We start from the raw sequence: 18,185 nt of genomic DNA on the forward strand, positions 1-18,185 counted from the left end.
GAGTAAAATAGAGTACTAATTATTCCAACTTTGATTGGGATAGGGTTCGAACCTAAGACCTTTCTTATTGAAATCAATGAGTAAATTAACGGCGAACTAACAAAAATTAACGAAGAAGATAATATTTAATAGATAATCATATAATTAAGGATAAATTAGGAAATCTCAAGGAAAAATTAAAATCTAATCAATCTGAGCCATTCATTTGATTAAAAAATTTGACTGTCATTTTTTCTACTCATTATAGGCCTAACTCTCTTTGCTCTTATTAGTATATACTAGTTTTTTACGCGCATTGCGCGATTGGGATAATGCCCAATGTTTTTTTTTTTTTTAAATTTAAATAAGTACTTTAAAGTATATCAATGCAAGATTATATTGGAATTGTACTGTTCATGCATAGATAATTGAATGTCAAATTTGCGTATTTAAATAGGTAATTCTAAGTTTACAAATACAAGATAATATAGTCAAGATTGATTATAATTGTCAATAAAATAATTGTATAGGTATGGTTGAAACCAAATACGGGACATAAGGGAGAACAAATAAAAATTAGGGCATAAAATATTAAATATATACTAATATTGAAGAGCTAACTGCTGGATTTCAAAAGCTAGACGCGGTGAACACTGGTTTGGGCAGAAGCTTTTTCCGGATTCGAGTGGCCCTAGATGTCCGTAAACCGGTGAAGTGCAGAATGAAACTCATTCGACGTGACGGTATGTGGTCCTGGATCCTATTTAAATATGAGCATTTACATTGATTCTGCTTTTATTGTGGCATCCTTGGCCACATTGATCGATTATGTGCTCTCGCAAGGGGGGCAGCTGTTGAACCTGACAAATTCCCCTTCGGGAATTGGTTGAGGGCGGGCAGTGGTAGGGGTGGGAGGGGGGTTGGAGACCAATGGCTGGTTACTGGTTCGAAAGGGCTGGGAGGGGTGAAAGGAAATGCTAGTGTGATTTTGGGGTATTCGGGCAGTGGTGAAGGGACGGGTGGGGATCGGGTTCGTGAGGAGGAGACTGGCATCTCATTAGCGTCTAAACGACGCCGGGAAGATGGGGAGTCACAGGCGGATGTGGTTATGGGGGATAGTGGTCTTTCATTGTTTTGGCGGGTCCTGGGGCTCAGGACCGCCTGTCCCAATAAGTGTGTTGAGTTGGAACTGCTGTGGCTTGGGTAATCCACGGACAGTTTGGGAAGTTGCGGCCCTTGCAGCCGTTAAGAAACCCGATTTTATTTACTTAATGGAAACGAAGGTAAACAGAGATCATGCAGAAAGACTTAGGGTGAGACTGGGATTTGAGGGTTTATTTCATGTAGATAATGTGGGACGGAGTGGGGTATTAGCCTTGTTGTGGTGTACGAATAACATGGCGAGTCTCTTGAGTTACAGTAAGAACCATATTGATTTAGAGGTGAGGGGGAGGGAAGGGGAGGAGAGATGGAGGCTAACGTGTTACTATGGGTTCCCTGAGAGAGGAAGGAGGAGAGAGGCATGGCAACTGTTAAGAGGTTTGTGTGGCAGATCTAATCTACCGTGGGTCATGGTGGGGGATTCCAATGATTTGGAATCCTGGGCGGAGAAGATGGGGGGTATACCACATCCTTTGGGCCTGTTCCAGGGGTTTTCTAAGACATTAGAGTACTGTGGTTTGAGTAGTTTTCCCACGCTGGGGTATCCTTTCACCTGGGAGCGAGGGAAGGGGACTATGGATTGGATAGATGAGCGTTTAGATAGGGTGGTGGCCAGTGGGGAGTGGAGGGGTCTTCATAAGGGAGCTCGGGTCTATTGTTTAGAAACCGTTATGTCTGATCATGCTGTGCTGTTTTTGGATGTGTATGAAACTCGAGAGGTGAGGGGACATAAGGGCTTCAGGTTTGAAAATTCCTGGTTGCTGGATGAGGAGTGTGGAGGGGTGGTGAGGGAGGCATGGGGTGAGACAGGGAACAGGGGTTTACAGGCGAAGCTGGCCTGGTGTGGGGGAGCGTTTGGTGAGTTGGGGAGAGGGGGGGGGGGGGGGGGAAACGGTGCCATCGGTTTGGCAAGAGGATTGAAGAGATCCGGCGTCAATTGAGGCCACTCAGGGGTTGTACAGGGGCTCGGGAGACGAATTGCAGTTACTGTTGAAGCAGGAGGATGTGTATTGGAAACAAAGGGCCAAACAACACTGGCTGAGGGAGGGAGACAGGAATATCAGGGGGCACGTTTACTAACAGGAAATTATTCTCTGTTTTCAATTTTCTGTTTTCAATTCTCTGTTTTCGAAAACTGAAATTGAAAACTTTGTTTGCCTGTACTTATTTTTGAAATCCATTATCCATTTAGTAAATTAAAAATGTACTACATACATATATTTATAAGTTATTTCGTGACAAAGTAAAATGTCATTAGAAAACATATTAAGTACAGTAATTTAAAATAAGTTGTTTCGTGACAAAATGTTATTACAAAACATTGCAAATAAAATTGAATACACCATCAATGATTATAATTTATCCAGAAGAGTGCATTTGCGATGTCTTCACGCAATTGTTGTATTTGGTCTTGTTGACTCATATAGTCATATCTAATTGTATGGTATCATTTACACTCAATCACATTCCGCAATGATGAATATCGATAATTAAATAGGGCTTGCTTATTTCATATCCGCCCTTGCCCACGAAAGTCATTCAAGTGATAGCGCTCCCCGCGGTATGGTGCCAAAAAACTGGGTGCATTTGGATAACCACCATCAACAACATAGTAATAACCTATTCAATTGAGAAAAAGAATATACTTAAAGAAGAGGCAAACCGGGCATAACATATTCTACCTATTCTGCTGCCATATTAGCTACCATATTCTACTCTATTTCTTCCAAGACAATACGATTTTTTTAAGTCAAGAATATATTCACAAAAACAGCAACAACAACATATTAGCAACAACAGAATATAATCCACAATCAACATATTACAAAAATAACATGCCAGAGAACAACAACTAAATACATACAGAAAAAACAGATTTAGAAAGGACATTACTCTGGAACGTGGTGATGGGCACGATCCAATCGATGATTTTGGTGACTCCGTCTTTTGGAGTGAATAAACTATCTTATAATCACGAGATAAGCCAGCTGATCAAATCCAAGTTAGCTCCATTAAAACAATTAGAAAATGTAAACCAGAAAACCACATAGAGGATGAACAGATAAAGCATTAATAACAGGTGGAAGTAAGTAGCATCCCTACTCCTTTTAATCTTCACATTAAAATGCAACCAAACAGAAGTAATCAATGCTATTTTACTCCAAATTAAAGTGATTGTGCCTCTACACATAATCTAATAATCACATAGGCAAAGCAATATCAAATCTTTAACTAAATCAGACAAATCCTTGGATCATTCAATGTTGTTATCCACTTTAACACCACATGAATACAAATAAAATAAGAGAAGGTTGAAATTTAGCATAATAGGAAGTGCCAAAATTCATCTAGGACAGAAAATTATCTACAAAGTCTAAGTTCATTTAAGCATTCCAGAAATCCAAAACACTACAGCAAATGTTTGCTCCTATTTTCATACCAGGATCATAGTCAATCCTTTAGCTTCAGTGCACTACTATGTGATTTTTTTCCCTTTCATAAAGTAATAAGGCTAATAAATTTGGTAGGTTGCCTCTAAATCAGAGGCAAATGGAATAGCAAAAGCAGGAGCTAAATTCGCAGCACAATTCAACTATGGTAAACAAGCAAAAATTTTCAAAACAAACATCAATCAACAGAGATCGAAAAACAAAAAACCAAAAAAAATAAAAAAATTACCCGCTTGGAGCGTCGGCGGGCCGGCAGAAGCACTTCGCGGTGGACTTGGAGCTTGGCGGTGGTTTGTGGACTGTGAGACTGACAGTGGCGGATGGGTGTCAAACGGTGGTCTGTGGACTCCGGTGATCTCTTTCGTGTGTTTTCTGGCGTGGTGGCGAGAGGATGTGGATCCGGAGGTCGGCAACGACGACGGATCCTCAGACAGCACCTTTCTCCGGTAGCAGCAGCAACTAAGATCGGAAAATGAAATAAATGTAAAGGAAGGAGTGGGTGTGAAGGTCTGAAAAGAAGGAAAATATATGGGTGGTAGGTGGTAGAGTAAATGCCGACATTATTCTCTGAACTCTGAAGAATAGGAGGAGGAGGAAGAAAGAAGAAAATAAGGAGAAGGTCTCTTGGCTGGAGTCGATGGGTGGTTCACGGGTATCTTTCACTGTTTACGTGTTATTTCTTGTTTTGAAAACAACTTAGAGGCGTGTTCCTGATTTCTTGCAAAAATAGAGAATAATTCTCTAATTTGGAAATGGGAAAAGAAAATGGTAAACACCTCCACTGTTTTCTATTTTAAATTTACAGAAATTTCCTGTTAGTAAACGCCCCCCAGGTTTTTCCACCTTTCTGCTTTTAATAAAAAGATGAAGAATCGGTTGTTGAAACTCAGGAATGGGGAGGGTAGCTGGGTGGAAGGTCAAAGGTTAGAATCCTTGGTGGTGAGTTATTATGAGGGGATTTTCACATCTGGGGGTTGTTGGGGTGCCAATTTTTTTGAGAATCTACGACTATGTGTGACAGAGGGCATGAATGAAGAGCTATTACGGCCTTTTAGGGCGGAGGAAGTGCGCAAGACAATTTTTGCTATGGCCCCAGACAAAGTCCTTGGGCCGGATGGTATGTGTTGGAACCGTTGGTAGAAAAAACAAATAATAATAAAAAATAAGATTATTATTTTTTGGAAAAACAAGGGAAGGAAAGATGGAGAATTTGGCTCGTGTTTGGTGTTGGGTTTTTGCAAGAGTCAAGCGATCACTCTTTCCTTAAAACCTTATTTGCCACCTCCCAAAGATGCTAGGAGCGTTGTGGCCTAGGCTTCCCAGGATAAAACTTGCTAGTGATTCAATGTTTGAGCACTCAGACAAGGAATCCGGCGAGCAAGACAAGGTTTTGAACACAGTAGGCTTAGAAAGAGAAGGAGTAGAAGAAGAATTTTTAAGGTTGGAAAACTCAAAGTTTCGTGTAGAGTGCTTGTGCTCATGTGTATAAAAATCTGCTTCTCACTGCCTCTCTTATATAGGGGTGGAGGAGTCAATAGCTTTTAATATGGCAATGAAAACTGACATTAAAGATGACTTCCAACAGCTATAACAGCAGGCACCTGGGAATTGAATTCAGAATTCAAAATTGGAGTTAATAGGATATTAATTCCGTAACAGATGAATTCAATCCCCATAACAGTCAGAACTTTTGGGTTCCAGACCGTTGGCGTGCAGGGTTCGGTCTCAACTTTCGACCTTACCCAGTTTCGGCCTTTACACCTCTCGTGGTCACCGTTGCACGAAAGTTCGTGCTCTCTGTAGCACGAGAGTGGTGCTCTTGGTTTCGGCCGAACCAAGTAACTATACCGAGTCAGAACTTTCGGGTTCCAGACCGTTGGCGTGCAGGGTTCGGTCTCAACTTTCGACCTTACCCAGTTTCGGCCTTTACACCTCTCGTGGTCACCGTTGCACGAAAGTTCGTGCTACAGAGTCTCAACTTTCGACCTTACCCAGTTTCGGCCTTTACACCTCTCGTGGTCACCGTTGCACGAAAGTTCGTGCTCTCTGTAGCACGAGGGTGGTGCTCTCGGTTTCGGCCGAACCAAGTAACTATACCGGTTGGAAAATGATACCGAAGTTTGGCATAACTAAGCTCGCAAGGCCTGCTAATTTCCGGACGACATTCGTGCCCGCAGGTGCTGGCGCACACGAGCTCGGGGTTTGAATCAAGCCTTTTTCAATCTCGTCTAGTTAGAATTTGATTTGCATCCCCCCCCCCCCCCCCCGCGCAAGAGAGCATCTATGCTATACAATTCTACAAGCTTCAAAAGAGCTCTTGTATATAAGGAGGGCAAATCCTCTTTCCAATCCAATGTGGGACAAAAACTCACTTTTTCCCTTCATTTTCCAACTCAAATGGGTATACTTTGAGAATCAATATCTCATTCACCCATCATCCGTTTTGAGTGTACAATATATCAATATCTTCGTCTCACTACGAAGAATCTGAATCCACTTTGACCTGACCCAAATCGGAAGTGGATCCCACTGATAATTGTACCACAAAATAGCCACTTAACATGTCATTTTAAGCTATTTTTCCAACAGTATGAACCCGTGATTTTTTTCAGAATTTTTGGGGGGTGGTGGGAGAGAATGTAACTGAGTTTGTCTTAGGATGCCTCAAATCGGGTCAATTTCCTTCAGAGCTAAACACTGCGAATATTGTTCTTATACCGAAAAAGAAAGTTCCCGAGCTGGTTTCTGATCTCAGAATCATTGCCTTGTGTAACGTGACTTACAAGGTGATAGTTAAGATGTTGGCTAACTGGATGAAGAATCTGCTCAAAGACATTGTCTCAGAATCCCAAAGTGCATTCTTACCGGGGAGGCTGATAACTGACAACATCTTAGTGGCGGCGGAGGTAGGCCACTATTTACACAGGAACACAGGAAAACGACGAGGGAGGTTGGTTGGGCGGCGTTGAAGTTAGATATGGCCAATGCATACGACAGAATGGAGTGGGAGTTCCTCAGACATATGTTACTGGGTTTGGGGTTTGGGGAGGGGTGGGTGCAACTCATCATGTTATGTGTGACTACGGTCAAATATAACATCACGGTTAATGGCAATGTGGTTGGGGAGGTGGTTCCTACGAGAGGGCTAAGGCAGGGTGATCCTCTATCACCTTATTTGTTCATCCTTTGTGCTGAGGGCTTATCCTTATTGTTACAGCGGGTCTAGGACAGAGGAGGGATACATGGGTGTAGGGTAGCGAGGGGGGCTCCGCCGATCTCTCATCTCTTTTTTGCTGACGACAGTTTATTGTTCTTTAAGGCGAACATGCAGGAGGCAAAGGTGGTTAGGAATTGTTTGTGGGAATATGAAGAGTTATCTGACCAATTGGTTAACTTTGATAAATCCAACATCAGCTTTAGTCAGAACACAAGGGTTGATACCAGGGCGCAGGTGGCGAATCTTTTGGGGGTCACTCAGGCGGATGATATTGGTCGGTAATTGGGTTTGCCTTCCGTGGTGGGTAGAAACCGGATGGTAGTTTTCGCTTACTTTGAGGAGAAGCTAGTCAACCGGATCGGCGCATGGGATAAGAAATTCTTGTCCCGGGCGGGAAAAGAGATCCTTCTAAAAACAGTGGCGCAGGCCATGCCTTTGTATGTCATGAGTGTGTTCTTAATCCCGAAAACTTTCTGTATGGGGTTGGAAAGGAGAATGAACAACTTCTGGTGGGAAAGTGGGCGAGTTCAAGGTATCCATTGGTTGGTATGGGACAGACTAAGCGTGCCGAAGAGGCTTGGGGGTCTCAGTTTTAGGCGTTTGCATGCCTTTAACCTGGCACTCCTGGCTAAGTAGGGGTGGCGTTTTCTTTCTAACCCGAACTCTCTTGTCGCCCGTATATTTCAGGCTCGTTATTTTCCTCGTAGCTCCTTTCTGGAGGCTTCGATTGGAAGTAATCCCAGCTACTGTTGGAGAAGCACTTTGGAGGCAAAGGATTTATTGTTGTCCGGAGCCAGACGGAGGGTGGGGAATGGCCAAAACACAAAGGTTTGGGAACATAGTTGGCTAGCAGGTCTAGTGAACCGCAAGATTGAATCACCACAGTCGCAGGAGGTACGTGATCTCATGGTATACAATCTATTCATACCTAACTCTAGTGAATGGAACATGCCTTTATTACGGGATTTATTTAATGACTAGGAGGTTGATGCTATAGTACGTACTCCGATTAATTTACATATCGAAGACCAGTGGTTTTAGCATGGGGATTTGAGAGGCAACTATACGGTGACAGGGGGATACCGTAATTTGATGGGAGAATTAGATGCGGTAAATACGACTTTTAATCAATGGAACAAAATTTGGCATTTGAATGTGCTACCTAAGTGTCATACTCTTGTGTGGTGGGTGGCTAGGGAGGTACTCCCAACAGTTGACAATTTACGCCAAATGAGAGTGGATGTGGAGGCGGAATGTTGCATTTGCAGGCAAGGTGAGGAAACTATACACCATTTATTTGTTGATTGTCTGTATGCCAAAAGGTGTGGCATGAACTCCAGGTAGTGATTCCAGCTGGGCCTACAAGTTGGGGTGACTGGCTTTACCATGCATTGAATTTACAAGGGACTGATATGCCAGAATTGTTGGCGGTGGGGCTGTATATGTTGTGGACGGTGAGGAATGCTGCTATCTTTGAAGCCACTGTACTGTGCAATCACCGGCTGTCTTGGCCAAGATTGTGCAACGCAGTAGGACGGAATGGAGGGAGGTGGCGGAACGAAGGGGGGAGGCTAGTGGCACTACGTCGGCAGACTGCGACATATGGTTGTTGGCTACGGACCTCGGCTGGGGAATGGATGGCGGCGATAAGCGGACGTTTGGACGGGGTCAACGATGATCACATGGCGGAGGCTTTAGCTTGTAAAGAGGCACTTTCTTGGGTAAAGAACAAGGACCTTACGAACGTGCTCTTCCAATCAGATTGCCAAGTTCTTTGTACAAATTTATCACGTCTTTCATTTGTTTCTTACTTTGGTTTTGTTTATGATTCCAGTTGTGCTTTACTTAATGATTTAGGTTCTTCTCGTATCAGCTTTATTCGTCGGTCTGCGAACCGAATTTCTCATATTCTTGCAACAGATACTATTAACTCAACTGTTACTCGGGTGTGGGATGTTTACCCACCTGAGTCCATTGCTCATTTGATTGTTTAATGACATTTCGTTGGTTTTGGTTTTCAAAAAAAAAAAAAAAAAAAAGAGCTAACTGCTGATTGCCAAACAAAGACATTGCGAGGTAGTTTCTCACTTCAATTTGTTGTGTGATTTGAATACTCTTTTTATCAATAAATCCCCCAAATAGTTAATATGATTGACTTAATTATATATATATATTTTTTTTTATTTTTTTAAAACAATTATTATTATTATTATTATTATTATTATTATTATTATTATTATTATTATTATTATTATTATTATTATTTAATATATGTATACCCTTAGGTCATTTTACATGTTAATCTAAACATCTAATTTTTTCAAATATCTTTTTACCAACCGTTGATATAATTCGCTGGTTAAATCCGCTAACGTTAACCGCTAACTACTGATTGTCAAACAAGGACATTGCGAGATAGTTCTTACTTCAATTTCTTGTGTGATTTGAATACTCTCTTTGTCAACAAATTCCTCAAATAGTTAATATGATTGGCTTTATTAATTATATTTTTTAAATTTTTTCATGGTATTAATAAAATACTTGGTAAATAAATATATAGCATTATTTTGTATTATAACTTTGATATTTAATTTAAAAAAATAGTGCACAAAAAAGATAATAAACAATATAATAAATATAATAAATTGATGAATTTGAATGTAAAGAATTTTTACATTGGAGAAAAATAAAGACAATATAACTAATAAAATTATTTCTCTTAATTAATTTATTGATAATGAATAATTTTTTTTTTTAATAAAGACATTGTATGGACAATGTAGCGAATATAATCAATTGATGAATTTGAATGTAAAGAATTTTTATATTGGAGAAAAATAAAGAGAATATAACTTATGAAATTATTTATCTTATTTAATTTATTGATAATGAATAATTTTTTTGAATAAAGACATTGTAGACCGATAATTCTAAATTAAAGAAATGCATATGTATTATTTTTTGTTTTAGCTACTAAATTATTATCTAAAAACATAATAAGTGTGGATGATGGTTATACCCTTCATTTATGTCCGTTTTTTCCGTTAAGTTTTTTTTATACATTATGGTATAAAAGTTGTACTTTACAATATTTTGGACAAGCATACCCCTACCGTTATAACTTCTGTTATCTTTTCCACTATTGTTACCATGCACATACATCCATGTTAGGAATATATTGTAGAAGTTTTAATGAGCCAAATGTATTTTGTAGACCCCAATTTTATTTTATTTGAGTCAGTTCTGGTTCACCAAGTATAGTGCACCACTGCCATGAAGCCTACATGAAGTCTACGAGAAAGCAGCATTGAAAGAAGAATAAATGAAAGCGGGATCATAGCTTAACAGATTTATGAAGCATCAAGTCACCAAAGGTTGAGATGGACGAGATGGTAGAAGATTTGTTGAAGCATGCCTAATGTAAGATGATCTACAGTTCAATTCTCATTGGAAGTAATTTTGGTGTAAAGATGAATTGCTATCGTGAAGTAGCAATATCAGGAGATGATGTCATCATGATAGTAATATCAGGTGAAAGAACATTTTTTATCGTGATAGTTGAGAATTATCGGATGATGACGTCACGACTATCGGGTAATGACATCACAATGTGATAAAGCTAGTGGAGAACACGTGGAAGAGATAAGTCAAAAGAATTTAAGTCTTGGATTGTATCAATTGGATACCCAGCCAAGATGGAAGAAGTCTTGCCAAGGAAAGCAAATGGTTCATAGTTCAATTCCCACCTGAAGCGATTTTATGATTTCATGATATACAATGGAACGTGATACATGGTCCATGATACAAGGTGGAACATGATAGCTAGCTCATGATATGAAATGGAACATGATATATATGGTCCATGATACAAGGTGGAACATGATATATATGGTCCATGATACAAGGTGGAACATGATATATATAGTCCATAATACAAGGTGGAACATGATATACTATTGGGACATGACTTCATCAAAAGGAGCTATGACATCATGATAGAATTAGACAGAAACATTATTTTGAAGCTCTGTTTCTGCAGAAGAAGTCGAAGGAGAAGAAGAAGCTGATATACGAAGGAGATCTTTTTAATACTCAAGCAAGAATCAGCAGATAAATTATTTGATCAACTTGGCACATCAGATCAATAATTCAACAAAAGTCATGCCAGAGAAATTCAAATTTGGAGGCTACCCATGCCAAAAGAAAAAGCTTTGTCAGATTAAAGAGGAGCAACGGCAAATTTATTTAAATCTTCTGACAGACGGCGAAATGATTTTTGCAGACCAAGTTGGCAAAATTAATTGATCAACTACAATTCAAAATGGATGATCGAGATTGAAAGTTGATCAACGGGCAAATAGCTTTCATCTGCTATAAAATGCCCAAGCAGACTTGAAGACAAGCACGACTTGCACGACTTGAATACGGCTGAAAAACAAAGAGAAAAGCAAGCAATATTCAAATCAGCCAAGAAGCAATATATTGAGCTATACACGATTAAATTCAAGTCTGAGTGAGAGAAATTTTTTATCTCTATTGTAAATCTTCTACTGAGTGTAGAAAAGGGGTAGAGTAACTAGGGAGAGTGAAAAACCCAGTTGGAGTGTAGCTTTGTGCATAGCACTCGGTTGTGACGGGCAGAGTAACAAGGGGAGCTTGTGAAAACCCGGTGAGAGCGTAGCTTTGTGCGTAGTTCTCGGGTGTAGGAGTACAGCTTGGTGCGAAGTACTCGGGAAGGCGGAGTAACAAGAGGAGCTTGCGAAAAACCTTAGTGGAGTGTAGCTTTGTGCGAAGCACTCGGAGAAGTGTCGTTGGGCACTTATTCACTATTGTATCTGGGTGATCGAAGAATAGTGAATTTCCTCCTTGAAGTGAAAGGAGAAGAGTGGAATAGGAGGATTACACCACCTCTGAACCACTATAAATCTCTCTCTCTATTTACTTACTGCTCATATATATTTCGTGCATGCCTATATTATCTGTGAACTAACCCGTTACGGTTTATTGCATATCTTTATCTGTCTGGGTTTTATAGTTCCCTCGTTTGCATGCAAGTGAAATTTTATATACATCATCCTACATCTATACTAAGTGTTTCTAACGTGATGCATGTATAAAATCTCTATTTGAGCACGACACAATTTAAAGCATAACACTTTGCCGTTACAATTCCGCTGTGCACACTCTAAGTTGTTATACTTGTTTATGCTTGTTACTTAGAGTTGAAGTTACAAAGTGTTGTTTGCAGAAGAAGTTTGAAAAAGTTAGAGAAGTCTATTCACCCCCCCCCCCTCTAGACTTCTCGCCACCCTTTCGGGACCAACAAGTGGTATCAGAGCAGTTGTCTATTTGAGTCATTTCTTGACTGCTAGGCAGATCTCGAAAACTTCAAGATGAAGAGAGATATGGTTCTTGCTCAAAATTTGTTTTTCTCACTTGATAAATTTGATGATTGGAAAATACGTATGCAGGTTCACTTATCTGCTTTAAATGATGAAATATGGGAAGTCATCACAAATGGTCCTATCCAAATTATGGAAGCTAATACCGCTACCCCACGAGATCCAAATGCTCCACGATATATTCCAAAGCCAAAAATGGAGTGGACAAAGGAAGACAGAGGACGAAATAACTTGGACAATATTGCCAAGGACATTTTGTTCAAAACGGTCGATGACACCATATTCCCAAAGATTCGAAAGTGCACCACGGCAAAAGAAATATAGGATACGCTCATAAGCATCGGTGAAGGCGACGAACAAGAAAAAGACAACAAACTAACCATCGCCATGAAGAGGTTCGAAGATTTCAAAATGCTACCGAACGAAAGCATCACCGACATGGAAGCTCGATTAATCAAAATACTTGGAGAAATCACGGATCTGGGAAAGACCATTACCCAGAAGGAAATATCGCTCAAAGTGTTACGCGGACTACCTACAAATTGGGATATGAAGGTAACCGCAATGCGCGATCATAGAGATCTAAGGACATTATCTACGGATAAACTCTTTAGTGATCTAAAGGCGTATGAGTTCGAGATGAAGAAACGAAATGAAGAAGATCGTGATGAACGAACATCCGCACTGATGGCCGAACAACCTTCCTCATCAAGGTCAGTCGTAAATAATGATTTTTTATCTGACGAACAATTTTCCTTATTTGTTAGGAAATTCAAGAAATTCATGCGAAAGAACAAAGGATCACCACAAGGAAATTCTTTTCGAGAGAATAGAAGATCAAGAAGGGAACCGTCGAAGATAACACAAATGTGTGTTACAATTGTAGAAAGCCTGGACATTTTATGGCCGAATGTCCACATCCCAAGGTGAACAAAAATTCGAATACTTCTAACTCTCCACAGGTTGAGTACAAGTCGAAAGAGAAGAAATTCAAAAAGGACAAACGAAAGGCACTAATAAGCGATCCGTTAGAAGCAAGTGAATCCGAAGAATCATCTAGTGACGAGAGTGATTCATCACAAGAAGATACGGCGCTACTATGTCTAATGGGCAAAACATCCGAACATGAGGAATGCTATATGGCGCGTGAAACCGACGAAGAGGTATCTTCTAGTTCTTTTAGTTCCTTTAGTTCCGTTGACACCTCTTTCGAGACTCAAAAATCTTTTCAAAGCCTTATGGAAGATTGTCAAAAAGTCATGGCCACTCATACTCAAATCAAAGAGCGCAATAATACGTTAATTCTTGAAAAGGAAGAAATGTCACAAAAATTGCAGAATGCTCTAAATGAAATGAGTAATTTGAAAGCCGAAAATGTTCGACTTCAAGAAGAGTGCAAAGCTAGAGAGGTTAGAGAACATAACCTTCGGGAAGTAATCGCATCATTTACGCATTCATCCAAAATAATGGATAAAATGGTAAACATGCAAAAACCCGCTGGAGATAAAGCCGGACTAGGCTATGATCCATCATGTTCTAAAACCCCTCAAAAGTTGACTAATTCTACTACTGCTTTAATTAATAAAGTTCCAGTGGTAAAATTTGTGAAAAGTCAACATAGCACAATGAGACAAGGAGTTGGAAACAAAATTAATGCCCAGAAAATTGTTGCAAGGCCGAATCAACACAATGATATCATGGCAAGACAACAAAATTTTAAAAGGCAAAAATTTGTATCTCAAAGGAGAACCAACGAGTCTAGTGCAATAAAACCTCATAGGAATATGGGAAGAAATCCGAGAATTGGGGCTGGGAGATTATATCCCTCAGAAGAAGATTGGTCGCTTGAAATCAAACCATGGACCAAGTCCTGATTTGCTCTATTTCATAGAATCAAGCAACTATCAGCTTCCCAACCCGCACCGAATCATTATTCGAAAGTGCGTTACGATTATAAAGTTTTTAATGGTTACAAATCACCTACTCTTGGATCAGTGGGATCTAGGTGGATTTGGATGCCAAAAATTACTAACACAAAAGGACCCAAACAAGTATGGGTACCTAAAAGAAATTAATCTTTTTTGCAGAAAGTTTGGTATTTCGATAGCGGTTGCTCTTGACATATGACCGGCAATAAAGCTAGTCTAGTTGAGTTCAAAAGTATCGAAGGACCAAAAGTAGTTTTCGGTGGAAACGATCGATATGGAATGACAAAAGGAACCGACGCAATTGTGAAAAATGGTCTACGAATTGATGACGTATCTTATGTCGAAGGATTAAAATTTAACTTGTTTAGTACAAGTCAATTTTGCGACAAAGGATATCTCGTAGAATTCTACAAAGGCAAATGTCAAGTCAAAGACGAATCCACGAAAGAAGTCGTACTCGCCGGATCAAGAAAGAAAAATATGTATGTTGTAGATTGGAGTACAACAAAAGATTCTGTATGCTTGATGGCAAATAATTCGAATGAAGCTAGTTGGGAATGGCACAGGAGGCTAAATCACCTAAATTTCAAAACCATCAATAAGCTTGCACAAAATAAGCTAGTCGATGGATTACCCAACATTGCGTTCAAAAAGGATCAAATATGTGACGCATGCCAAAAGGGAAAACAAATCAAGTCATCATTCAAATCCAAAGCTCAAGAGTCAACATCAAGACCTCTAAGCCTACTGCACATGGATTTATTTGGTCCAGTAGACCCAGTAAGTATAAGTGGTAAGAAATATACTTTGGTTGTTGTTGATGATTTTTCTAGGTACACATGGACAATATTCATCAAGAAAAAGGATGAAGTCTTATAAAAGTTGCCAGAGCTATTAAAGCTGCTACAAGTCGAAAAAGATATGAAGATTGCAACAATTCGAACTGATCGGGGAACAGAGTTCGTGAACGAAGTAATTCAATCATACTGCAATTCACAAGGAATTTTACATCAATTATCTGCCGCACGAACGCCGCAACAAAATGGTGTAGCTGAAAGAAGAAATCGAACACTCAAGGAAGCCGCACGAGTCATGATATCAGCCGCTGGTCTACCAAAAAGATTTTGGGCAGAAGCAATCAATACGGCGTGCTATACTCAAAATCGAAGTCTAATCCACAAGTCTCATAACAAAACACCATATGAATTATGGAAAGGGAGAAAACCCAATCTCACCTACTTTCATACATTTGGTTGTAAATGTTTTGTACTTGTTAATGGAAAGTCCCAACTAAAGACTTTTGACGAACGTGCAAACGAAGGAACATTCTTGGGATATTCATCCACCAGCAAGGCGTATAGAATATTCAACAAATCAACCATGGTGGTAGAAGAATCGATTCACGTTGTGTTTGATGAAAATCACGACAAAAATGGCAAAGAAGGTGAAGGTAATCGTGATTCAATTATTTCTAACGATATGTTGGAAGATAATGTGTTGCAGGAAGTAGAAGAATCAAGTGATATGGGTACTCACCAAATTGAGGCAATATCCAATGTGATACCCGAAATATCACGCACACCTACAACCGAAATTGCATCCAGAATTCAAGAAGAAGGAACTCCAGTAGATGAACCCGAAGATGCACCCGTCAACAATTCACAACAAGTATTCCAACAAGAAGGAAACTCTGAGAATCCAACAAGTTTCCAACCAAATCGAAAATGGCTAAGAAGTCACACACATGACTTAGTCATTGGAAATCCAAGTGACGGAGTAAAGACGCGATCATCTACTAGGAACCAACAACAAGATGCAATGTTCTCATGCTTTCTATCACAACTGGAGCCAAAGGAAATTGACGAAGCATTAGCCGATCCAAGTTGGATAGATGTCATGCAAGAAGAATTAGATCAATTCAAGCGCAACGACGTATGGGAACTTGTTCCAAGATCAACGCACCAAAATGTAATCGGTACCAAATGGGTCTTTAGGAACAAAGCAAACGAAGATGGCGTTATTGTTAGGAATAAAGCAAGATTAGTTGCGAAGGGGTATTCACAAGAAGAAGGCATTGATTTTGATGAGACATTCGCCCCCGTCGCACGACTCGAAGCAATCCGGATATTCCTAGCATACGCAGCGCACAAGAATTTCATCGTATATCAAATGGACGTAAAGAGCGCATTTCTCAATGGCTTACTTGAAGAAGAAGTTTACGTCGAACAACCACCCGGTTTTGAGGTTCGATATGAGTATGATGGGAGAGTTAAATTACTTTTTGGGACTGCAAGTCAAGCAACTTGAAGAAGGAATTTTCATAAATCAAGCCAAGTATACAAGAGATCTTATCAAGAAGTTTGGCATAGTTGGAAAATCCTCAGTCAAAATTCCCATGAGTACATCTCAAAAATTGGATAAAGATGATGAAGGAAAAGGCGTCAATCAAACGATGTATCGAGGGATGATTGGATCGTTACTATACTTAACCGCAAGCAGACCGGACATATCCTACTCGGTTGGCGTATGTGCAAGATTCCAATCAAAGCCCAAAGAAAGTCATCTGATTGCATCCAAGAAGATAATTCGATATCTCAAAGGAACAATCAATGTGGGATTATGGTATCCCAAAGAAGGTGATTTTACACTAACTGGTTATTCAGATGTAGATTTTGCAGGGTGTAAAATAGACCGAAAAAGTACCTCAGGGACATGCCAGTTCTTAGGGGGAAGATTGGTCTCTTGGTTCAGCAAGAAACAAAACTCCATAGCTACGAGCACTGCTGAGGCCGAATATATTGCAGCTGGGAGTTGTTGTGCACAAATTTTGTGGATGAAGCAACAATTGTTGGATTATGGGATTAAATGCGAAAATGTTAGTATTTTATGTGATAATACTAGCGCAATTGCAATAACCCAAAATCCTGTGCTCCACTCGCGAACCAAACACATCGACATCCGACATCACTTCATACGAGACCACGTCGAGAAGAAAGATTTGAAGATCGATCATGTTCCCACAGAAAATCAAATTGCCGACATTCTCACAAAACCGTTGTGTGAATCTCGTTTTGCAACTCTAAGGCACGAAATGGGAATGATCGAAATGAGCAAAGTATTTCGAACTTTTTAATTCGAAAATATGTGTACGTAATTTTGCATGAAATTTGTTACCTATGTGTCCTACGTGATTTAATTTAAATTAATGTGTTACAATTTATTTGTGTACATGTTAGTAATTTTATCTTACGGACTTAGGTACGTAGAATTTGGTTATCTGCTATTAAGTTGTGTAAGGGTTAAGTAAGGGAGAATGCTTCTTGGGAGAGATATAAGATTTAGGGGGAACATGCTGATAATAAGCCATACTTGATTTCAGTGTGCAAAGTGATTTGACAATATGATTGACCATCCTATTTATGATACACCTACTTAAGTCAATTTGATGAGATTTCTTTTTAGAAATATATCTGATATCATTTTTGGTCTTATCTGTTTATATTAAATTTATTTGTCGCTCAATTTTATCAGATGTCGAAATTAAATTGTTAAGCATGAACAGATTTATTGCACTAACAATTTTGTGTCGAAGAAATTTTTGCTCCATGAACATCTACAGGTGGCAGGGAATTGAAGCTTAATTTTTGGCGCAATGTACCCACAAATGGAGTATTAAAATCTGAGCTGGCAAATTTAAATCAGTGAAAGTTCGAAGATGCCCTCAATTGTTCTACAATTTCTCTCATTCCACTAAAGGGCAAAATGGTAATTTTGCAAAGGCATTTAATTTGCCTCCAACAAGAAGAAGAGGAAGATAGAAGATCATCTCCTTCTTCCTCACGCCGGCGCACACATGCAAGAAGAGGAAAAAGCTTGAAAATCTCTCAAATCAAACCTACCCACCCCAAATTTCCCACAAAAATCCTTTCTACACACAAATACCCACTACCCACCCTCACCATTGTCCTTGAAACCTCTCTCAACCAAAAACCCATTTCCTTCTACCCACATTTTTCGGACTGCCGAAACACCTACCCGAAACCCATCT

The 18,185-nt window shown here is 39.6% G+C and overlaps 1 long non-coding RNA gene across 1 annotated transcript; it reads right to left on the reverse strand.

The window, feature by feature from the left end:
- Positions 1 to 2,629: 2,629 nt before the first annotated feature.
- Positions 2,630 to 17,767, reverse strand: LOC109173112. Its single transcript, XR_002052846.1, has 3 exons — positions 17,755 to 17,767; positions 12,910 to 12,913; positions 2,630 to 2,760 (listed from the first exon to the last, which is right to left on the reverse strand). It is a non-coding gene; the product is annotated as an uncharacterized LOC109173112 (long non-coding RNA).
- Positions 17,768 to 18,185: the final 418 nt, after the last annotated feature.

This window comes from Ipomoea nil, unplaced genomic scaffold, assembly GCF_001879475.1.
Source record: "Ipomoea nil cultivar Tokyo-kokei standard unplaced genomic scaffold, Asagao_1.1 scaffold0465, whole genome shotgun sequence".
Lineage (NCBI taxonomy): Eukaryota > Viridiplantae > Streptophyta > Magnoliopsida > Solanales > Convolvulaceae > Ipomoea > Ipomoea nil.